We start from the raw sequence: 1686 nt of genomic DNA on the forward strand, positions 1-1686 counted from the left end.
AAGGTTCATATATACAGGCATTAGTATCAAGGGCTTAGCATATTGGTCTGTATGATATGGAATCCACTATACCATTTAAGGTAGTCCAGCAGTTTGCCCCAAGTGAGAAGATAGAGCAAAACAGCACAGCTGGGGGTCCTGTCATCCAGAGAGGGGAAGAGCAAGCAGAACAAGGAGAAGCAGCCTTGACAATATGTGAGCTGCAGGATGATTTGGAGAGCAACTTGAACAATAAGAAATAAGAGCAGCTAAGGCGTTCAGTCTCAGCACAGAAATGATACTGGGAACTAAATTACATTATTTTTAAAGCATCAGTAGATGAATTAATGGAAAAAAAATGGTCCTTACTCCGATTCAAATGAGAAATTAGGAAGATGAAATAGAAGAAATCTTTAGAGACTACCTGATCAAATGGCAAAGATAGATATCATGAGGCAGATATGAGATTTATAGTCACTTTTAACATGCAAATAATGAGGGTTCCAGAAGGAACAATGGGAAGATTTGGCTGAAAAGCGATAATTAAATGAATAATAGAAGAAAAGTTCCCTAAACTGAAGAAAGATTTCAGTAGAAAGAATAAAGCACTCATTGAGTTGCAGGGGAAATCGTGGGAGAAGAGGTACATTAAGGAAATTCTGATAAAATTCCTAAGCCCCAAGGAGAGAGGAAAAATTATAAGTTTCTAGCTAGAAGGAACAAGTTACTTCAGATGTTTCTTTAGAGAATTAAGTTTGCATTGGATTTTTCATCTGTACAACTAGAAACTAACCAAATGCAGTATAACTTCTATAGACTACTTAGAGAAAGGAATGCAATCATGGCTCCTATAAACAGCCAAGATACAATTCCACTAGCATGATGAAAGAAAAATATATGTGGATGTACAAGGATTCTAAGTATACACCATCCAAATACTCTAGGAAGAAAATTGCAGAGAATGGACCATAACTAACTAACAAATCAGAAGAGTGATAGGAATAGACTATGTGAGGAATGGTTGGGGAGAGGTATAATTTGGGACTTGGGGTAGGAAGAATTGGGGAAATGCAAGTAATTTAAAGATCTAATCCTGAGTGATGCATAAGAGATGGGATGAAGCATTAGAGAAATAGAGCATGTTGGTGAGGATTTTTTTTTTATAGCCATGAAGATTGAACAGAGTTATTACAACCTGAGTGATTTCATTTTGTGAGGAAGTATGGTAGAGAGAACAAGTAATGGTGCTAGCATTTTTTTTAACAAATCAATTTTATTTGTACATATTAATAAAGCATACAATTCATTCAAAGTATACAATCCATGGTATTTGGCATAATCGCAAAGTTGTATGTTTATCATTTCAATCATTATTAGATCATTTTCGTTATTTCAAAAATAATAAACAACAAAAAACCAGACAAATAAACAAGAAAATTCCTCTTTTGTGAGGATATTTTGATCTAAAATTAATATTAATAGAGAAATAATGGGCTTAATAATAATTGCCAGGGAAGAGAAGGGAACCATTAGTAGATTAGCAAAGTACAGTAGAGATCCCAAACTAACAAGCAGTTCTACTTATAAATAAGCTGCAAATATAGAGGAGAAAAAGAAAAATGTCAGATAATAAAGTAAGGTGAAAGAAATGAAATCAAGTATATTATATCCATTATATATTGTGTTAGTTATTCACAGCTGTGTAGC

The sequence above is a fragment of the Dasypus novemcinctus genome, chromosome 14 (genome assembly GCF_030445035.2).
Source record: "Dasypus novemcinctus isolate mDasNov1 chromosome 14, mDasNov1.1.hap2, whole genome shotgun sequence".
Taxonomy (NCBI): Eukaryota; Metazoa; Chordata; class Mammalia; order Cingulata; family Dasypodidae; genus Dasypus; species Dasypus novemcinctus.